The sequence below is a fragment of the Notamacropus eugenii genome, chromosome 3 (genome assembly GCF_028372415.1).
Source record: "Notamacropus eugenii isolate mMacEug1 chromosome 3, mMacEug1.pri_v2, whole genome shotgun sequence".
NCBI classification, from domain to species: Eukaryota; Metazoa; Chordata; class Mammalia; order Diprotodontia; family Macropodidae; genus Notamacropus; species Notamacropus eugenii.
In genome coordinates, this window is record NC_092874.1 from 84,498,012 (window position 1) to 84,510,342 (window position 12,331).

The 12,331-nt window shown below is 38.5% G+C and overlaps 1 pseudogene; it reads left to right on the forward strand.

The window, feature by feature from the left end:
- The first annotated feature begins 6,888 nt into the window (after positions 1 to 6,888).
- LOC140531181 (biogenesis of lysosome-related organelles complex 1 subunit 2-like) lies at positions 6,889 to 7,193 on the forward strand (annotated as a pseudogene).
- Positions 7,194 to 12,331: the final 5,138 nt, after the last annotated feature.

Genomic DNA, 12,331 nt, shown 5'->3' on the forward strand with positions numbered 1-12,331 from the left:
CTCCTTTAGCAAGCTGTTGACTTGCTTTTAATGGTTTTCTTGCATTGCTCTTATTTCTCTTCCCAATTTTTCCTCCACCTCTCTTATTTGATTTTCAATATCCTTTTTGAGCTCTTCCATGGTCTGAGTCTACTGCATATTTATTTTGGATGTTTGGGAAGCAGAAGCCTTGACTTTTATGTCTTCCTCTGAAGACCTAGATTGTTCCTCCTCATATGGAAAGATGGAAGAAAATATCTGCTCACCAAGAAAGTAACCTTCTATTGTCTTATTCCTTTTCCCTTTTGGGGTCATTTTCCCTGCCAGTTACTTGACTTTTGAGTTCTTTGTCAGGGTGGAGCTCAAGGTTAAGATTTAGATCAGTCCCTCAATTTCCTCATGGGCTGTAGGTGGAGAGCTCCAAAAATGGAAGCTGCAACTGCAATGGCTGCTGCCAGGCTCCAGACTGCGCTCTCCTCTCCTAGGTGACTGAGCTCTCCTACTGACCTTTGAATCTGTATGTGGCATTTTCTGTGGGTTGAGCAATCTGGGAACTGCTGCTGCTGCTGGTGGCTCCCTGAACCTATTCAGGGTCCTGTCTCTGCCACATTGGGCTGCATGCACTTCATGCTTTCTAGGCTGCGTGTACTCTGCACTTCCTGGGCTGTGCTCTCTCTTAAAAAATCTTTAGGAAAAATGGACCATGTATGTTGAGAGGCTCTTGTTAGAGAAGAAATAAAAGTAAAACAGGCAGGCTTTCACAATCAATTTCCTTTTTTTTTTGTTGTTTTTATATTATTTTTATTCTGGACTTTAATACTCAATTGTGAACATTTCCCATACACACAGCAGAACACAAAGAAAGAATTCTATATGAAACTGTGAATCTTCATTTTATACTACTTATTTAATATATATTTTACATATACATACATGCACTCAGACGTATATATGAATATATATATATGTATGTATGATTCTATGGGTTACTTTCAAAACTGTCTTACTTATCTGAGCTTCCTTCTGAACCCTCTTCTGTGTATTTTTTTAAACTTAAAATGACCCTCTTTTGCTTTTTCATCACTATTACTAACCTTCTTCTGCTATTCCTTCCCCTCCCACATTAAAAAAAAGAGAGAGATAAAGGAAGAGGGGAAAAAACTTTTCTATCACGTAAATTTGGTCAACAAAATGAAACTGAATAATGGTGATGTCCAAAAAGTATGCCTTTGAACTTTGCGTCTGTAATCTCACTATTGAGAAATCTATGGTCACAGTTCCTGTTAAAATTAATTGACTCATCTTTGAAACTTCCACCTGAGGTCTAGCTATTGTGACTACTGACTGAGTGAAGGCAAACTAGCCCACTTAATTTACTACATTTATAAGATGACCCAGGTGATGCTTCACCTTCACATACTATCCAGTCATTCATCTGTTCACTCAATGAAAACAACAATAAAGGCATAAGAACTGTGATCAATGAAATAACTAATCTTTTTTTCCAGAGGACTGATAGTGCAACATGTCTCCATTCTCTTGGCATAGAGATGATAAATGATAGGTAAAGACTGGAGGACACTTTTTCAAGACATTGCCAGTGTAATAGTTTGATCTACTTAACTATATTTTTTCTTACAAAGGAAAGTTTTTGGGAAGAGAGGAAATTTTTGGAAAGTTGTCTCCTTGTTCTTCCTCACATGAGATGTTCTATCTTCCTGACTTCAGGCATTTTCAGTGACTGTTACCTTGTCTAAAACTCTTCTTTGTCTAAAACTTCTTCTCTCCCTCTTGTCTTCCCTGATTTCCTTCAAGCCCCAACAAAAGTCCCATCTTCCCAGAAAGAAGCCTCTCCTAGTCCTCCTTAATCTTAGTGCCTTCCTTCTGAGATCGTCCCCAATTTATCCTGTATATATTTAATTATATATAGTGTTTGCATGTTGTCACCTGAATTAGATTGTGAGCTCATTGAAAGCAAGAACTTTTTTCTTTTTCATACTTCCAGCACTTAACAGAGTGCCTGGCAATAGCAGGCACTTAATAAAAAGCATATTTCCCTGAAGTTACCTTATGAAAGAAAGTTATCTTATGAAAGAAAATGAAAAAAAAAGTAAGAACCAAAAGGAAATCTTGCATTTTCCAATAATGTCCTTCCTTGTATTTTTATCATTATTTCTTGGCCATTTGACCAAGATTTTCATTTATTTATCATCTAGTACTTTGCAGTCTGGTCTATTGGGAAGAACAGTTGATTTTAGCATCAGATGACCTGGGTTAAAGTCCCATCCCTCATTTTTCTGTGCAACAGTAGAGAAATAACTTTCTCTCTGCTTCCTGATTTCCTCTTCCATAACATGGAGATAATAAAATCAAGAACCAGAATAAAGGTTGCTGGGAGAAATATTACAATCTCAGATATGCAATACTATTCCAATGGCAGAAAGTGGAGAAGAATTAAGAGGCCTCTTGATGAGGATAAAAGAGGAGAGTGTAAAAGCTAGCTTGAAGATTAACAGGAAAAATAAAGCCTAAGAATGGTAAATAGTCCTGTCACTTTTTGACAAATAGAGGGAGAAGAAATGGAAATAATGTCAGACTTGGGTTCAAAGATCACTGCAGAGTTTACTGCAACCATGAAATTAAAAGATACTTGCTCCTTGGAAGGAAATCTATGGCAAATCTAAACAGCATTCTAAAAATCAGAGACATTACCTTGCCAACAAAGATCCTTAGTGTCAAAGCTATGGTTTTTCTAGTAGCAATGCATGGTTGTGAGAGCTGGACTATAAGGAAAGTATAGAATCTATACTTTCAAATTGTGTTGCTGGAGAAGACTTTTGAGAACCTTTGGACAGCAAGGAGATAAAATCAGTTGATACTTAAAGAAATTAATTCAGACTATTCATTGGAAGGTCAACTATTGAAGCTGAAGCTTAAATACTTTGGCTAATGAGAATAATGAGAAGACAGGACTCTGGAAAAAGACCCTGATGTTGGGAAAGACTGAAGGCAAAAGGATGAGGATGACAGAGAATGGGAAGGTTAATGTCATGGAAGCAAAGAACATGAGCTTGGACAAACTTTGGGAGATAGTGGAGAAAGAAGGGGCTAGCATACTATGATCCATGGGATCACAGAGACAGAACTGAACAACAACAACTGCTAACTGTCAGGAAAACACATTGTAAAATTTTTTTGTGTTATGTATAAATATGTTTTGTTATAATTATGTAAAAATAAATTGTGTATACTAGTTTATAGTATCCTTGTAGGCAGCAATATGTCTTATTCACCTCTGCATCTCCCTTAGTATTTAGCACAGTGTCTTATATGTAATAGGTGTATAAGAGATGTTGAATAAATGATATCTAAGAAGCAAGCTATTTATGTCAATGACTCCTGTATTTGAATTTGTATACACAAGATGTGTGAATGAGCAGGTGAGAGAAATAAAGACCTGCTCTCTTTTGGCTGTGTATGTGATAACCCATATTGTAATATACTCTAAGTGCAATTCCTTATCCAATTGGTACTCTAGAGATTGGTACTCTAGAGATTTCTTCGGACACCTAGATCTTCATAACTAGACATAGGCTTCCAATTTTTCCCCAGGCCTACTTACTCTAAACTAACTTTCATTCATTCAACAAACATTTGAATTCTTCATATGTGCATGTTCAGACAATCTGTCTAAAGTTTGAGAAGTTAAAAAAGAAGAAACAAAGAACGAAGAACAATTCATTGGTAGTTCTAGAGTAAAAGATAGTGTTGGAGGTGGTGGCTTAAGGAACAAAGATAAATACATTTTAACTTTTTTGTATAATTTAGATCTGTGAAAAGCCTTGGCGATCATGTTTACAGATGAGGAAAATGAGGCCCAGGTAAGTCTTAAGTTCAGAGATTTAGAGCTAGATAGGACTTCTAAGTAACCCAACCTATCTCATTTTACAGATGATGAAACAGAGGACAAGAAAAGCAAAGAAACATGGCTATGGTCACACAAGTGATAAATGGCAGAGACAAACCCAGTCTCTATGACTCCAATCCAGTGTTGGTTCCACTACATTCAATTATCTTCAACATTAGCTCAATATAATACCACACTGCAAGGGACAAGGGAAACCTGTCCCCAGCATCAGGGCAGGGTTTTGTTTGGTTTGCTGCCACTGGGGAGAGTACCTGATGTGAAATAAAGTGATATTAGCATTAATGATATTACTGGACATTTATATGGCACCTCATGGCTGATCATTCACTTTCATGCACATTATTCTGTCTGATGCTCAAAATATGTTTTAATACATACTACAAATATTATTATCTTCTTATATGGGAAGAAACTGAGGATTAGGGAAGATGAATGATTTGATTAGAGTCAGAATTAGTAAGTGGTGGAGGTGAAATGAATGTATCTACCATTTGACTCCTACTCAGGTCTTCCTTCCACTGCTCCTGGCTCATTGCCTCTGTTTTGCTGGAAAGGGCTCCTCTACCATGAAGGAAGGAAGCACACTGCCAAGACATTCTAGGAGCAAGTTAAGAAAGGGAATTTGGGAAAGAGGTGTAATGACAATCCTGACATTTATATCTTTAGCTGTGCTCATGTGAGATACATGCCACTCATTTTCATCTGATGCTAATTGTTCCCAGGCGAAGCATTTCTATCACAGAAAAATGCATTGAAAAGAAGAAAGATAAACTCAGATTGAGTAGGAAACAATGAACTGCCACTCTGAAGGAGTAAAGCATCAAAATACCTTCCTTCCTGAGGCTCCTTGTCACCTTAAGATGTCATGCCAACCTGCTGCCTCTGGAGAAATTTCCTAGTCTTGGGAGGGCTCTTTTGCTCTACTTTTTTCCGCTAGGGGTTGGGCTCACAGGTTCCCGCTTGCTGGTTCTTCTCTCTGATAATTCAACTAAATAGGCTTTTGTAGCCAGAAGACTCTCATCTCATCCAACCCTTCATATCTAGCCTATGTGACTTTTCAATAGTTACTCTCTCTTCTCTTGCCCTCATGAATAGAATGTTCATTTTCTCTCCTGCACCCCCTTTAAAACTAGACACATCCACCCAGGGATATTCTTTCATCTAAAATTAGGAAAGAACAAAAAGGGAAAAAAATACCAAACCCAGGATCAGACTTGCCTAGGCAGGACAAGGGCTTTAAATACTATGTGTTTATGTCTGTATAGAGGCTGGAGTGTGAGGATATTGCCAGCCACTCATCCCCCAACCAGCTCTAGGGATGCAACTTAAAACAGTCCTGCATAATGCACAGCCAGAGAAGAGCACACTTGAAGGATCAGGTTCCTCTCTTTTGTATGACCACTGAACCAGCAGCTCCTACAGCTCTGCACCTCAGTATTAACTCTTCAATATCTCATAAAGTCAGAAAAAAGCCCCAAAACTCTCAGGTGGTCAGCTAGAACCAGGAAAGGTTAAGAAGAGGGTGTACTTAATAAGGAGTGATAAGAATATATTTGTTCTTTGTCTTATGAATCTAAAAAAGATGGCTATAAGCTGAAAAGAAATGTACAAGGAGAAAAACACCTCCATATATCCATTAAACTACATGTTATAGACCACAGGATCATAAGTTTGGAGCTAGAAGGGATCATAGAAGCTACTTAATAAAACACTTTCATTTTATAGATGAGGAACCAGATTTTCAAAGCTGCTATGGCTTGTTCAAAGTCACACATGTAGTAAATAATAGGGGTAGAACTGGAATCTAGGTCCTTTGACTCCCAGTTACAATGCAGTTACAATGCAGGAAGGAGTACAGCAGTAGACATATCCAGCAATCCATGATAGCCAAAATCCAAGAAAAGAGGCACCAATCAAACCCATGGTCTCAGAAGCCTCCCTCCACCCAAATGTGCAAAGTATGGAAAATAAACAGAAATAGACATCCTAATACAAAGAAGCAAAGGTGTTTCTATAGTCTTATTGGGACTTGCTGATATAAGACTAGACTTTGGCCCTGAAAGGGCCTCATTCAGAAGGATAAGGAAAATAAAAATTTACATCAAGAAGGTATAATCCTGTGAGGAAAACCAGGAAATAGAAGGTGAAATCATAGTGCAGAGAATCTGAGTGGACGTCCACGGAGGCAGAAAACGGAAGCAACGTTGTTACTGAAATACTCCACGTTTAGAAAGAGAGGGAGGGAATAGGTGGAAAGTTTTGGAGACAGGTCACAGACCTGGAATAGAAAAGTGGCGTAGAAGTCATTGGGGGCTTCCCTAAACATCTGCCAAGCTCTCTGCCAACAGAGCAGCTAATATGTTGGTGTCTGGAACAGGACTGAATTTCCATTCATGGGAGACAATGAAAATGGCCAGAGTCTGGAGACGAAATGTTTTTTTTGATGAATGGCAAGAAGGTCAATGTCACTGGAGAGCTATGAGGATAATGGAAAGGGGGTGGTGGTGGATGGGGCAGGTTATGAAGGCTTCTGGAGAAGGAGCTCTGGGATGGTGAAGAGCCTTGATTTCATGCCATATGAGAACTAGTTGAAGGAAATAGTGATATTTAGCTTGATAGGGAGATTCTTAATCTGCATTTGGATGTGAACATTTTATTCTTATAGTCATTAATGTCTAACTGAAACTCAGCGTTTCCTTCAATAATATGATAGTACCAAACAGTATGAGAAAGGATCCATAGGTTTCTCCAGGCTACAGAAGGAATTAATAACACAAAATGTTTAAGGATCTCCATATAAAACCCTGAAGATCTAACTTTTTCTCCCCTGCCACCTTCCCCTCCCCTTCTCTCCTTTCCCCTGCCCTTCTCCTCTTCCATCCCCATCCTTTCCTCCATTCTTTTTCCTTCCTCTCTTCCCTAGCCTAGACGATTCCACAGTAGAGAGTTGAGGAGGCCATTGAGCCCACCAAAGTGACATCATGGGGAGTTCCCAGGATATGTTCTCCAAAATGGCCATGTATCTCACAGGCGAGCTGACAGCCTCCAGGGAAGACTATAAACTTCTGGAAAATATGAACAAACTGACTAGGTGGAGATACCTAGAAGTGAAAGATGTCACAGTAAACATAAGTAGAAACCTAAAGGACTTAAACCAGAAATCTGCAGCACTTCAGCCTTATCTGGATCAGATCACTTTAACTGAGGAGTTCTTGAGCAGGCAGCTTACAAGTTGGATTCACATTCAAAGAAACTAGAAGCCAAGTACAAGAAGTTAGAAAGGTGATGAAAGAATTCTTTAGCACAAAGATTTTAATTACAAGAATGTTTTATGAGAGCTGAAGTAAGTGGGACGGGGAACTTATCACTGTGTTTCAATTCCTAAAAGACAGCAGTACTGCTGACCTAAGGAGAATCCCAGCGCCCCCTACTTTGGTTGAATGCGTGACTTGAGCCACTCCTTGAAGTTTTCTTAAACCTGTCCCCCCTGTAACTTCATCTTATCCTGTGCTTCATTGAGCATCCTGGACCAAGGCTCAAAAATCAGGATGAGCCCTGTCTAGAGCAGACACAAATGAGAGGCCCTCATCTCCCCATCTCCTCCTGCTTTCCCCCTCCCCTAGAACTCCACCTGGGACCCTCTGTCCTGAATGTGTCCTCCACCCCTTTCATAACCTGTTCTTGAACTTTAATAAATGCTAATTTATGACCCTCAAAAAAACCCTGAAGATAAAACACCAAGATTTCAAATGATACCGTCATCATTGGCACCATCTCTAAGAGATGAGGTAATGTGTTTTATGTGCCAAAAGTTTTTCATGGAACCTACTGTGGGTTATAAAAATTAACTTGCTCTACCTTAACATCTGAAGGCTTTTCTTAGCACATACTAGAACATAATGAAAAATCATTATTTGAAGCTCTTGAAGTCCAGCAAGGTCTATTGTGTCTCTTCCTGAAAAGGCTTGTAGTGTTCCTGACTCCTCAGAGACATTGCCTTTCTGACATTACTTATCTTGCTGTACATGGAGGCAATCTTCTCTTTGGTGTAGGAATGAGTATTAGCAGAAATGTGTAGCCTCCTAAAAATACTTGTGTGCCAGAAAGCTCATCTTGGCTCTTAAGGTGGTAAGGAATGATAAAAATGAGTTTTCATACTCTGTTCCAATATTGTTGGCATAAAGAGAAAGAACAAAAATATTGTTCAGCCAAGAAATCACTTCAGTAGTTAAAATCTCATTTCTTGTAAAGAAACCTCCTTTCTTAAAAATTAGAGGTTCTGTCTGTCAAATTCCATATTTTCTTTACTCTTTTTTTATGGACTAATGACAAAGATGACAATCCATACCCTTGAATAGCTTAACTCATTTGCAGCAATTTTTTGTGGTTTTAAAGTCAGAAGACTATGGAATTCAAGAGCTGTAAGGGTACATCATGGCAATTGTTTAGTCCAATATCAATAGGCCATATATTTGTTGAGTCAAGACCCTTTATTTGACAGATGAGAAAAATACTAATCAGCATCAAGAAACAGAAGAGAAAGGAAGGCAACTAATATATATATGTATAATGTGCAAGTTAACAACCTAGTAAGGAGGACCTGAGCTCAAATCTCACCTCAGATACTTGACACTCACTAGCTGTGTGACCTTGGGCAAGTCACTTAACCCCAATTGCCTCATCCTGAGTCATCTCCAGTCATCCTGATGAATATCTGGTCACTGGATACAGATGGCTCTGAAGGAGAAGTGGGGCTGGTGACCTGCACAGCCCTCCCTCACTCACTTAAAAAAAAAAAAAAAACAAAGTCAAGTGCAAGTCATGTCATCATTTCTCTGATGGCATGGTCTTCAGCAACGAAGGACAAACACACTCGTAGGAGCTTTCTATTATGAATAGGTCACCTTTTACAAAATAGTTATGCTCTGGAAAAAAATGTTACATAAGAATTAAATGTTTATATATCACATCACATATTTGGAAGGTACTAGTTAAAATAAATCCTATATTAAATCCCTTCTTAGATAAGTAATCACTCCTACTTAATTACTACCAATCCAGATGTTCATATATTGAATTTGCTTTAAGTAATTATATTACTTTGAAGGACAAACTATTGGGAAAGAGGAGAGAAGGAAAGGGGAGGGGAGGAGAGGAGAGAGAGAGACAGAGAGAGAGAATGAAAGAGAGAGAGGGAGAGAGAAAGAAAGAAAGAGAGAGAGAGAGAATCTGTTAGGTTTAAGCAGCCCCAAGATTGTCATCAGAATAGAATTTTAGTTACTGTGTTTCCTCTCAAGAAAAGAATTTTTCACTTGTTTTGTGTTGTTTTTTTTTAAATCTCGCTTTCTCTCATTACAGAGTGAAAAGTCTCTCCAGAAGATAGGGGAAACATTTGAAAGACCGGCAAATGGGATGGGAGACAATATTGAAGGAAAATCAATCCATGGCCTCAAAATCATACCAACTAGTCTGCTTATGGTAAAAGTCAGCCTTGAATAAATCTATTTAGAATCATCTTGCAGCCATAAAAGTTAAATTGCATTCTCACCAAGGAAAAACCCAACCTTCTTTTAGTTTGCTAACAACAATAAAAAACCAACTTCCCTCAACTATATTTCTTCTATCTGGTTATTCTCCTATCTGACTTTCTAGCACACCCATGCAGACCCAGAACTGACACAAGGTAGTGAACAATTTTCTACAGTTGTTAATATGAAGGGAGAGGTGCTTTCTTTCCTCACCAACAGAGAAACCTTGGCCACCTCTAGAATAGTTCTACTTCCTCACCCATCCCTGGCGTGCCACTCTCCAGGATACTAGAGCTATCATGTTCTTCCAGTCTGTCTTCCACTAGGGCAGATTTGACCCACCCACCCCTCTCCTGTCAGATGGTTTGGGCATACATGTTATGCACCTCTAGAGTAGGAACCAAGACAAAGAATGCTGGTTGTTTTGATATTAAACTCTTTGAAGGCAGGGACTGTGTCTTGCATTGCTTAGTCACACTAGCACCATGGACAGCGTCAAAAACAAGAGAAGTACTTAAAACTATTAATCATGATTGTCAAATGTAATGCTCCCCATCAAGCAAATGATCAATTCCCTTTCCTTCCCTTATTGTATCAAAAGAAGGTGAAATGAATTGAATTTCTAGGCTTCATTAGAGGCATCGCTTCATGATCAGACTTTTTCATCACATTTTTGGGGACTCAAGGTAATCACAACATAATTCAAAAAGAGAAATAAAAGCTACACACACACATGCACACACACACGTGTGCATGCACAAATGGGTAGAATGACAATGTCATTTTTTCTGCCTAGTAAAAGTCTCTTAACATCCTTCTTTGGGTGTGTGGGTCAAAATAAAAGTAATAGGAAACAGAAAGAAAATTTTGTACTGCTAGTAGCCCAGCCTTGGAATATCTCATTTCATTCCTGACTCCATGTGTTTCTACCTCTCTTTGTATGGTCACAAGTATGGGGATTTTAGTTTGGGGGGATTTCTTTAAAAAGAAAACTCAACATATGTCTCATTCCCTATCTATTTTTTCAACCAGATTTCCTCCAGTACTAAGGAAAAATACACAAACACTAGGTGAAGTACATTATGTGATATGGAGTTAAATATATTTTGAGGAGTGGAAATCAGAATAACTTGAAGGAGGTCAGAGCCTGCTAACCCCACTCTCATTCCACTCTTCTGCAGTGAGGGACTAGAGAATGTAAAAAGAAAGAAGGAACATGAATCTGTTAGGGCTGAGGTCACAGATTCTCTAGAAATAAAGCCTTCTAAATTGGGACTGTAGTATGCTCTGTGGTTTTCAGGAAGAGGGACAATGATTCAACTCATAAATAATTCCTCCCCAATGATCTTGGATGATTTTCCACATATATGGTCATCTTCAAGCATCGCCCATGAATCGAAGCTGTTAGATGTGTTTAAACCAGAGGTGGGGAACCTACAGCCTCTAGGATACATGTGGCCTTTTAGGTCCTTGGGCCTTTTGAGTGAGTTCAAGTTTTACCCAACAAATTCTTTTATTAAAGGGATTTGTTCTGTGAAGTTTGGATTCAGTCAAAGGGTAGTACTTGAGAAACTAGAAAGCTACATGTGGCCTCGGGGCGGCAGGTTCCCCATCCCTGGGAAATCTTTGTGTTCACAGCTTTGATTGGATTGCATTTTTTAGTTTTAGATGCTAGCTTATGGTGTTCCTGTGAAGAAAAAGTAGGTAATGCAAGGTAACTTATTTTCACATTCTTGTGCCTCACAATTCCTGGATAGTGCCCAGAAAGATTAATTCTCCTCAGAAGAATTTTTTAGAATTAATTTATTGTGTCTTCAAGGAGCTTACATTCTAATGGGGAAGAAACCAGCACATAAAAGGGAAGATGAAAAGGTGGTGAGAATGAGGAACATAATGGCGACTAAGTATTGGGAATGACAGATCTGGTCTGGGGTCTTTTCTCAGATTGGAGCTTTTAGGAAGAAATCACCAAAAAGAGAAAGAGATCTGAAAAATGTCCTGGTAATAGTAGTAAGAGCTATATTCAGCAGTGGTTAGCTTCTTAGTTCATTTTCTTCTCTTTAATTTCTTCTCAAGACAATTCATGATCAGCCTCCAACCAGTAACATTTCCAAAGTTCCTCATTAAACAGTATCCATTCTGGGGTAGCTTCACCACCTGCCAGGCACCATGCAGGCTTGTGGAGAACATAATACTTACAGAGAAAACATACCTTCACACACACACACACACACACACACACACACACACACACACACACACACAGCCTGAACATGTCAGGGAAGATTGTAATCCTAGAGTCTCTTGTTAGTGTTACTTTTAGGTGTTACCACCTGTTTCTCAACAGATTGTGGAGACTGAGATTTGGAAGAGAGGTGATATGAAAACTTTTTTCTTCAACTTTTGAATATTTCTTTAATTCTGCAAAGCTACTTAGTACAAATTTGTATTTATTAGCTTTATTATATAAATAATAACTAGCATTTTTAGAGCACCTTAAGGCTACAAAGTGTTTTACAAATATTATCTCATTTATCTTCACAACAACCCTATGAGGGACATGCCAGTAACATCCTCATTTTTCAGATGAGAAAGCTGAGGTTGAGTGAGGACTTGCCAAAGTCAGAGTTGTTGGTTTAGGCAGGATCTGAACCCAGGTCCTTTTAACTCCAAGTATAACTATCCAATATGCCACCTAGCTGTCTATACATGTGTGTGTATGCATATATAAGCATATTATATATGTATATTATGTCACAATACAATATAGAATATAACTTATAAAATGTTATGATTTATATCTGTCATATATAATTATGATACATAATATCCTTACGTCAGTACCTGTGTGTGTATGCTGTACGTATTTTAGGTGTATTTATTTCCCCCATTATAA